The sequence below is a fragment of the Coptis chinensis genome, chromosome 7 (genome assembly GCF_015680905.1).
Source record: "Coptis chinensis isolate HL-2020 chromosome 7, ASM1568090v1, whole genome shotgun sequence".
NCBI lineage: Eukaryota > Viridiplantae > Streptophyta > Magnoliopsida > Ranunculales > Ranunculaceae > Coptis > Coptis chinensis.
Genome location: NC_141462.1, coordinates 24,898,886 through 24,909,499, shown reverse-complemented (window position 1 = coordinate 24,909,499; position 10,614 = coordinate 24,898,886). Strand labels below are relative to the sequence as shown.

Here is a 10,614-nt window from a genome sequence, read left to right as displayed (position 1 = left end):
TGCAAAATGAAGTAGTAAATAACTTAATATTATAGACCCTAATAGAAAAATGTAAAACATGATAATAACTAATATTGTAGTAACCACTAATACTGAAATATTTTTTTTGTTTTAAATTCATTTCAAAATTACTTATCAGGTTCAAGTACCTTGGTGTTTAGTTTTCTTAAGTCGGCCATCCTTTCATGAGGCTATCCCTAACTGTTTTCCCAATTCAAACTCCATGCAATTAGCAAATTAATCCCTGCCCACTGTCAACCCACTGCAAAAGTTATATAGGCCTACATAAAAATGGCAATGTACAAAGTTCTTTTGAGATGTGGAGAAAAATAGAAGGAGCCTTACCTGACAGTTATTAGACCCCTAAAAATATTGTGGATGCAATGAAATAGCTACAAACCACGTGATGTGCCCACTGGTAGACCCCATAGCGAAAACATGGTCTCATTTAAAGATATGGGTTGTCCATCTACAATTCAATACACACGTAATCAAAATAATCTTTCAATTAAGTCATTCATCTACAATTAATTTTACTACAAACTCAATGAACAATGTGCATAACATATTTATCAATCTTTAAGTGTCATCATATCATGTTTGTGAGCCGATTGTATCATAAATTTGGCTTTCCCATTTGTTCATGTATAATCCAAATAGTCAATTGGGTAGAGCATACATGGTGAAGGGAATAAAGTTGAGATGGACATTAGAAAAGCATACTGTAAAATAACTTAGCTGAAATTACTCTAACATAGCAAGAGATACCGAAGAAGCATCTGTTTTGCAAGAAGCATCATTGTTTGTTGCGAGTACATTGAATCCTAACCCTTTTCACAACCAAACAAGAAACATCCATTAGAATCGAAGCAAGACTTATGTCTTTGAACTCCTTAGCTAAGATCTAGTCCGGCCTCCACCACAACCTGTATGCATTGCTATCATAACTGGTGTTAATGCTCATTATGTTTACTCCTAATGTAATAAAGTATTCTTCCAGAAAATTATTGTACGTAGTGATTAAATTTCAAGTTAATTACAATCAAATTGTGCATCTGAACCGTGAACTTTTACTGACCAAACCAATGTTGTTTTGAAACATGGATTGATGTTAAGAAGTATAACTTCTTAGTTTGCATCTCAGTTACTTCTAAATATATATTTATCAAGCACTTAAAGAGCTACTGACTTCTTAACCTCGAAAGTTTTGAATAAGAGTGAAAGAAAAGGAACTTGAAAGAAGACATAATAGTAGGCAGTAATAGCATGAATTACTCGCCTGATATGGACACCTTCAAAGACATGATACCTTTAAAAGAAATGACAATAATTAAACAAATCACCGTGGATATAAACACAACTGCAATCTCAAAGCCATTAAAAAAAATCAATGAACAAAATAAAATAAGATCTTTAGTTGTCATGAGTGTTTAAGGGGATCCATTTATACTGATAAAAATTTGAAAGGAATTAAAAAACATAAAAAGATGTGTAGATGAAGTACTCAAAGAAAAACGGGGATTGGTAGATGGTGAGACATAAGCGAATTTGTTGTAATTGCATGTCCCATTAAATCAAGTTGATGATCGAATACACGTAGAGCGATAAATTGATCTTAAAACCTCAAATTTCTCCATTACTACAAAATGAAACTTCAATAGCCGAAAAGTTCTCCAAAAACAATAGTAACAAATGGCATTGGTTGCTTCACCAACTCAGTTTTATGTACTTCCCCTAATTAACCAATCTTTGAATTCCCCAAATCTCTTCATAAACCTAATCACCATATATTCAATACCCAATAGGTTACCGTTAAACATAAAATCAAAATTAAAGAAGAATTAAAAAAAAAAACGTATTTTCTTTTACTCGCCTTTCATTTCGTAGGGAGCACATGGGGTATGTCATATTTGCATTTGCTTTTGCTTTATGGCTTGGGTTTTTGTGAAGAACAAAGGAAGAATGAAGAAGAAAGGAGCTCTATGAAATGAGAAAGGCATAATGAAATGCAGGTCAAGGGATCTGACCTCGGAATAGGGAAAAGTTGCTCGAAGTAAAACATTTTCTCAGCAACACGAAGTGCGCCAATGACCTGTTTAAGAACAATGTACTTTAAAATAAAAACATTTGTACCAAACATTAAATTTAGAACGTATAATTACCTGAATAAACCCATTGATAGTTGGTTTGTATGCATCTATATTATTGTCGACAAAATCTATAGCCAAAATTTACACTTTACTTATGCTTACATATAATAAACAATTTTAATATTGTTTCAGAATTTACAGTACACCTCACGTAATAAGCAAACGTAAAAAACAATTTAATGACAAAGGGGTTAATATTGTATCTAAACGACAATTCTACTCATCTGGTAAATTTCATTTGTTTAGTAAGTACGCAAGATTTCAAAGCTTCAGAAAATACTTGACAAATACAATGCAAGAATACTTCCTTGAGATGAGTATCTCCATTTTTTTAGACCACTTTATATGGACATAAAATATTAAATTATGCAAGGAACTTGGGGTAATGAAAAATACTCTAGAAGAATAGCTTACTACAAGAGCATGCAATAAACTGGGATGACTGAAACCAAATACATAGTATGCATTCATGCACACTGAAATCAACACTCCTATTAAAAGTTATTTAGAAAAACACTTGGTTCCACCAAATTATGTCCTACTACCATTTCCACCGCTTGAACACAACATGAAAATTGTAGCATGAAAACAGAATGGAATGTGGTTAATGTTTTACTAAACAGATAACGGAATTTCTCAAGAACCTCATAAGGGGAGAAAGGAACAAATAAAAAAAAAAATTCATCAATAGATTGATCCTCTTGGGTAACTAAGTTCTTGCATTTCTAGGACTGTGAAAATTTTGATTGAACCTTTTGGGTAACTTCGATAGTAGAGAGACGACTAAGACGACTGAAAATATATAAAGCTAATCATAAAGCCGAGAGACAGAGTTGTGGAAAGTGTTGAAAAGCACAATCTTATGCATCAACCATAGAAATACTTCAAGCTAATTAAACATCAAATAAACAATAATGAAGTAACTACAATTAATGTTTGCAGTCACTACTGTGTCAGATAAAATGTATCCAGTGCATGCGTACGAAAGGAAATGGGTAGCAACAACTTCTTATTAAGCTAGAAAATTCCCAGGCTTCTATGAAACAGTTAACCTTTCATCAAGGCTGTAAAAATCTCCGTTCAATATCTCTACTACTAGTATATCTATAATGATCGTGGCCTCTTAAATTCATCCGGGTCTTTTTCTGACGCATAATACCCTTGATGAATAATAAAAGTAGATGCCTAGCTATTTATTAATGAGGATTACTTTGTCTTTTTATGTGTTTATAAATTTTCAGTACCGATATTGTCTTTAAATAAAACAATTGCTTAACACCTTTAAATAGGGCCAATCAGTCTTTTCATGTGGGAGTATATTAGAAAACCAAATCCACGCCATTCTCATTTGTACGCATTACTATTAATGTCATTTAATTAGCAATAATTGCATTATTTAATAAGATATTTAATAAGAGGTTCAGAAATGGAAAAGTCTAATTAGAGAATAAGAATAAGAACCGATTCTTTTCCATCTTTGAAGCATAGGAGATTGAATGTCCTTTGGTAATTGTTGGTTCTTCTTCGTCTAAATCACTCGATCTCTTATATGAACCCTCTGAATCTCCATCTCCCAACTTCTTTATGCTATTAGATTTCTTCTCTTTCTGCCATGGCCATCGAAGAAGAATTTTCAAACGCCTTGCAGCGTTGTTCATAGAACTTGGCATTTTACTACTAGAGGAGGCATATTTGCTATTTATGGAGTCAGAGTGACTCATGTCGCCGAAAGCATGAACTCAACCTGGCACTTCCTTGATCACCACATGCTTCGATGTCTCGATACCGAATACAAGAATAATTTCGAAGTCGGGGATCCGAAGGAAGTCCCGTGGACTGCTTCCAATCCCCTCGCATTTTAAGATGAGAAACAAGAGCACTCCTCGCCATATATTCTTGACAATTGGAGATTCCCTCCTGAAATGATTTGTTTAATCAGAATTTTCGATGAGGCAGATCGTGGCGTGGCGGAGGAGATCAAGTGGTGTAAGGCCATTAATATCATGGATGTTCAGATCAATAGATGGAACGGTCATGAGGAGCTCCACCAGATTAGAGAGAATATTCCCGAAGCGCCATATGAAGAGCATTTCGCCTTCATTGTTCCTAGCATTGATGACATTTTGCATGTTCACAATCTTTCCACGAGCAACCGCTTCATGAGCTCAATTTGTCGATCCAACTGCGGAAGCCGATGTTCAAAACCAACCCACAGCCCATATGGAGGAAAGTGTCCCCGAACGTGATATACTTGTATTTTCGTGACTTTCAAAAGAGAATATGCAAAAAGTGGTCGAAGTTTTTCACCTTTGTAAACAAAATTTTGAACCTGGCCGGATATTGTGAAAAATCCGGTGATACTTGCTCTTAGTCTTGAGAAAAGGATAATTCCTAGGTGTAATGTCTTTGGAAATTCTGTACTCAACTGTTTGATAGGAAGAGTTAATGCAGGTTCACCACTTCTTGGCCGTTGACATTAAATGAGGAGAAACTCATAGAGAAGTATGTAACTAAGTATCAAGTGACGGTCCCCGAGATGGTACGTGATTGGGCTTGCAGCTTTTGAAAGAAGGAGATGGGTTTTACAAGATGTAGAAAGTTGAGGTATGTATTCGTTTTTTCTTTTGTGGTTTTTGTCCTTGACAACTATATCCATCCTACTTTTGTTGCTATGGTAAATGTGAAGAATGAATGTGATTTAATGTAATCGTATTTGGTTACTTTCACAAGTTGTACATTAATTTTTAAGCTCGCAATTTGTTTGCAAAGTGTCACTATGTGTCTCACTATATCCTCTCGCTTTATTGTGTTTATAATCAATGGCCTGAAATTCTCTTTTGAATTCTCACTTTCGGAGTGGTTTTGAAGCATTCAAAAATGTAGTATTAGCATTTAGGTCAATGGGCAAGACATGTTATCTGTTTTTCATCTTCATATGGTGCTTGATGCTTTGACATTTATGCTCTTTGAGTCCTTTTCTTACACACCCTTCTATCTAGGGCACCGAGTTTTTCTGAACCGATTCTTTTGCATATGCGTAACTTTGGATCAAGGACGGACATAGTCTTCGTGGGGTTTTGATGGCCATGGTCCCCGCGCCACATGGTTGCTAAGAGAGTGAGGGACTCTCTTCCTCTGACTCAGTAGCAAGCATTGGCATATAAATACAGGTGCGAAGGTGGGTTTAAAGAGAACATGAGTGCGATGGGAAGCATGAACTCGAAGAAACCGCCTCTTTATGTGCCGATGAGGAATCCGGTGCCCGCATGGACCCCGAAGAAAAGGAGAAGATCCAGAAATCTTTCGCATTAATCGAAAGAGTCATTTCTAAAGGCATTTAAAGTTATAGATAATGAGCTGAGAATGCACCGCAACATCGACCGCTTCTGCATTGGGACAACCGCAGATTACACCGGGTCAAACAGGTAATATATATTGTTTTTCTTTCGTGGCTCCCTCGGTCAATTTTTGTAACATTAAAGATTTTGGTTGATTTCATTAATTTATTTGTATTTTTTTCCCCTTCCTTAATTTTATTTAGGGTCAAGATCTTGTAATTGGAAATATCGGGGACTCAAGAGCCATACCGGGAACTAGAGATCAAGATGGCTCTCTTATTGCGATTCGGTTGATTTGTCGATCTTAAACCAAATCTCCCCGGTTTGTCTCCAGCTTTCTCCTTCTCTTGAGGCAATTTTTGTATTGAATGTGCTCTAACTATTGTTATTCTATTTTATAGCGAAGCGAGAGGATCGGGGAGATGTAGGGGCGGTTTTAAGCCCTTCGGGATGAGCGAAGTTGCTCGAAGTCCGGCTACCAAACAATGACTCTCCGGTCTAGCGATGGCCGAGCGTTTGGATTTTTTTTGCCTCAAGGATTTTGGTTTGATCTCTGTGCCTGAAATTTCATATCGGCGCCTCACCGAGAAGGATTAATTTGTTGTCCGGGCCGATGGGGTAAATTTTTTTTTTTCTCCGTTCTCTCGTTATAAGGGGTCGATCTTTTTAGGATCATTATTTATATTTGGAACTTTTTGAAATTATTTGTTTGTGCAGTAGGCTGTTTACTAAAAACTACACATGGTATCTACTTGAAGAAATTTCGTTAACACACAAATACTGGTGTCTATAGATAGGGACATGTGTGAACGCATCTATCTATGTACTGGCACTAACATGGTATCACTGGAAGAAAATTCGTTTACACACAACTACATGTGTCTCTATGTATGCTGTAGAGTGGATAATTACTTGAATACAAAAGTTGCAAAATTATGTTTGTGTGCGGTTAAGATTTTGCGGTCGGTGCCCATTTGGACACATGATAGGGTCCGAACGCTAGAGATGTGCTCTCGATAGGCAATGAAACACCGGAAAGTCGTCCGAAAGTGACTCCATGTACCTGGCAGTAGAGATGGTTGGTTATTCTAACCTAGCAGAACTGGAACTGAGTCAATGAGTGCTGAAACAGGTCCACTACTAGGTTGACACAATCTTAAGGTAGTAGAAGGTGTCTAGAAACTAGAATCTCGGACTTATTCCTCATCGACCAGGCTCTCAATGGAAGTCTAGCAGCTCAAGTAGGCAATTAGGTCCCTTCCTATATTTTCTTTGAAAGAAACTTCTTGATTTGTAGTGATCCTCAACTAAATAGGAAGGAGGATCACTGCCTATATTAAAGGTCAAGGCTCTACCACTGAACTACTTAACAAGAGGATAGGTAGTGATTCCTCCCCGGTTTGTTCCCAACGATTTAGCCATTCATTATATAGGGGTCCATAAGAAATACGGAAATGATAAAATTGGGGTGATGTCGGTTCCACTTGTGGTTCGAATGAAAACTGAATAGCAAATTTCAAGACTTCAATATGGCCAGCATCCCATGTTAGTATGACATGTCATGAGCATGGTGAGATACATTGGGTGGGTGAAAAAAAAATAATTCACCTAATCTACTATATAAGACCCAAAGAATGATTTCTTAGTGAAAGACACCATTGTTGACGAGGCAGAGGTTACTGTCCTGGCTTAGTTACCAGTTGAAAATGTCGTCAATTCAATTTTTCTTTCTATTGATTACTGTATATTGTAATCATAGTATGACGTTAAGAGGGGGTGACATGAAATGCAAATCATTATAGCAAATCTCTTCGCCTTTTTTCAGAGTCCATGTAGCATATATAGACTACTTTTCCACTCTATTGATATTTGATTTACTGCTTCATTAGCTAATTTGTACAAATAATTTATATGTCATCCTCTTATCTGGCAGGAGTTGGCAGTTTGATTTGTTTGGGGGTTGGTTAACAAAAAAAAAAGATTTGTTTGGGGGTCCGACAACAAGTCTGAAGATGGTGTTCATATCAGAGGAAATATTTGAAGGAGAGTGTAAACATGTCTTCTCTTTTTGGTATGTTAACCCAAAATTATTGTTTATCATTTTGTGTACCTCACAAGATCGTTGGAAAACTATATTGGCATTGAGTCACTTGTGTGCTTAAAGCATGAAGTTTTTCTGAAGCTATTTATCAATGTTTTTCATAGATTGATTCGTTATAACAAGATTTTGTCGACAAACGCGGTAATGATGAACTCTTAAGTGAAAATGAAATAAGTGAGGTATCTATCATATCTTTTTGTTATACTTGAATGCAAAGAATGGGCGTTAACAACAAGTAATATACACAATTTGGATTATCATATTATTCTTTTCCAATAATACATGTGAACTGGAAACATTATTTCTTAGAGAAATTCTTATCACATAATAGCGTTATGGCTTATTATGTAATACCGCAAACTAGATGTTGTTTCTTATGTCAACCAATTACTTGATTAGTAGATATCGATGGTTAGATGATCTCTTGAAATCCTTGCTTCGCATGCGGATCCACGGAGCCATGGGCTGTGGCAAAGATGGTATAGAGCTGCAGCTCTGGCGATCAAAGAGCAAGCACCGGACATAGGGCGTATTCTTATGCTACACACCATTTTCCTTCCACCCTTACATTTTGCTCTTTGTGACAATGTTACAAAGTCAAATTAGCACATAATTTCACAATTTGTCGGGTTCTCCGCTTTACCGCTTTTTATGCATTTGTGTAAACCGAGAGAGCAAGCTCCTAAGAATAATTTGTACATTTAATAAAAGATTTATAATGAATTTATTACATATTAGTGCTATATAGTTTCTCGATAAGTGGGTTGGCTAATTTTCTGCATGGTTTAGAAAGGTTGCTAAATATTCTGCTTACTGCTTTTAGATGCAATAGGTCAGATGCTTCTGCCTCAGATTGTCATTAAAATGTGTTCAACCGAACTCAATTGTCCGATGCTGCATGACATTATGGCGAAAATGGAAGGTACCCGGATAGGACGTGGTCATGGCCAAGTTAAGGGGCGTGTCCGAGGTCAGCATCAAAATCAGCCTTCAGAAACATTGTTTGCTTTGCTGGCGGCAGAGATAGCAGTTCTTCGCTGTAGCATTGCATTGTCTACTGTGCTCTTAGGTGAAATTACTAGTATTTCACCCGGCCATGCCGGGATTGTTTCATTGTATGCTTTAAACGTTTGGGTTTGCTTGTATTTTGGGCTTAATTTTTATAAAATTATTAGAGACAACTACTTAACTGGCTTAGTCCATTTTGGCGACATGGGGATGTAAAAAACGGGAATAAAAACAGTGAGATGGAATGATAGATCATTAGGGAACCTTTATAGCTTAAAAAAGAAAGAAAAAGAGAAATCTGAATTTTTTTGAAAAAAATATAAAAAAAATAAATCAGTCGAGCCTCACATTTCAACAATCTAAAGGAATAATAACTATATAATATCTGTTAAAAACCACTGACGAATCTTACTTAATATACTACTCAAATTATGGACAATAGTATAGGACCTTGGTGGATTTGAACCACCATCTCTTGGGATGTATTTCACATTCAAGTGCTCTTCCATTGAGATAAAGATCCACTTTAAAATGCCAATTTGCAACATAACCAAAGTTAAAAAGGAAATAGACAATAAATATTTAGAAAGGAAATTAAATAGTTATTGATCATACCGTACTTTCACTCTTGGAGAAAAGACATGTTACCAGTAACCCCTATATCCGACGACTCTAGCTAACACCTTACCTGTGAAGGACTAAATAAAAACAACTAATTAAAAATAGTAAACTTGCTAGTCAACCTACAGACGTAAGCACATTACGCTTCCGTGTGTTGTATATCACCTAACAAAATGGTTAAAAGATTCATATCACTCTGCCACTTTACTGAAGTAAAATTGATGATACATTTTCTTCTTTTTTTTTTTTTATTTGCCTCATCAATCAATTGGGGCTTTGTGTAGAAAGGAATCACTCGAGCAAAGGGAAAAACCTAAAATGTATACCTGTTCCACGATAGAGTTATCGGTCAAATAAACCAATGCGCTGCTTGTTCAGCTTTCCATAAGCCCTCTTATAAATCAGTTCCCTCATGATTTTCAGATTAGGATATTTGTAATTCAGGGAATAAGTTAAAGGAGCTCTAAACACTTGAAGGATCATTTTCTGTGAACTTTGAGAATGACCATTACGTCGACTTTTTTTTTTTAAAAAGTTGTCAGGAAACAGATTAAAGTTACCCAAATGTCACATAAGATTCAACCCTACGCAGCATATTGACAGTTGCCTTGTTAACTTTAAGGAAGACGCCATTGAATATCTGCAAAAAAGATACCTCTTTATGCTTAACACATGCCTGATCAAGAGAAATTTGGAATCAGAATCTCAATTGTCTTTACCTGTCTCAAACGGAGGAACTGCAAAATACTTTTGGTATTTGGGTCCATCGTATTGATACTGCAGAGAAACATCAGAGGGCATATAAATAAGAAACAAACCAGCAAAATCCTAGTAACTACACTAAAGGGGGGTGTATCTCAGATTTCACACTTGCAAATAATCTCAATTGTCTTTACTTGTCTCAAACGGAGGAGCTGCAAAATACTTTTGGTATTTGGGTCCATCGCATTGATACTACAGAGAAACATCAGAGGGCATATAAATAAGAAACAAATGTATTGCTATTTGTATCAATAACATCACAATAATCTTTCTTTTTAACCTTACAGATCCTCAAACCTCTGCAATACGAACCACCTGTTTACCGACATTGCGTCCTGAAAAGAGTTCAATCAGAGCAGACGGAGCCTCCTCTAGACCTTCCGCAGTATCTTCAATGTACACTATCTTCCCTTCTCTGATATACTGTACAACCAACTCGAGGAACTCTGGATACATATGCTTGTATTCAGGTTCAATAAACCCTTGCATTCTGATTTGCTTTGTGACAATGCAGAATAAGTTGCGTACACCTTCATGCTCGGTGAGGTTATATTGAGATATCAAACCACAGATTGCAATCCTACCATGGACATTCATGTTTAGAAGAACTGCATCAAGCGTGCGACCCCCCACA

The 10,614-nt window shown here is 36.3% G+C and overlaps 1 pseudogene; it reads left to right on the top strand.

Moving 5' to 3' along the window:
* The first annotated feature begins 5,354 nt into the window (after positions 1-5,354).
* Positions 5,355-6,220, top strand: LOC147486760 (putative protein phosphatase 2C 33; annotated as a pseudogene).
* Positions 6,221-10,614: the final 4,394 nt, after the last annotated feature.